Here is a 278-nt window from a genome sequence, read left to right as displayed (position 1 = left end):
TAATGCAGAATAAACAGCGGGCACGGCATTGCGCACGGCCAACAACTTTCCCACCGCCCCCAGCCCCACCGAGCCCACCCGGGGGAAAGGGGGCACATAAAAGCCGAGGGCGCCGCGCGTTTTGCCGTGCGACATTAGGAGGCGGCAGAGAAAAATCCCTGCCCATGCGGGGGAGAAGAGGAGTTAGTCCCGGTGTAGTTGCTGCCCCAGCCATATTACTCTCGGCGGCACGGGAGCCCGGCGCGGAGAAACCGGGCTGCACCGGGGACAGGTAGCCC

This window comes from Egretta garzetta, unplaced genomic scaffold, assembly GCF_000687185.1.
Source record: "Egretta garzetta isolate BGI_Z169 unplaced genomic scaffold, ASM68718v1 scaffold53, whole genome shotgun sequence".
In the NCBI taxonomy this organism is placed as follows: domain Eukaryota; kingdom Metazoa; phylum Chordata; class Aves; order Pelecaniformes; family Ardeidae; genus Egretta; species Egretta garzetta.
Note: the sequence above shows the minus strand (reverse complement) of the source record.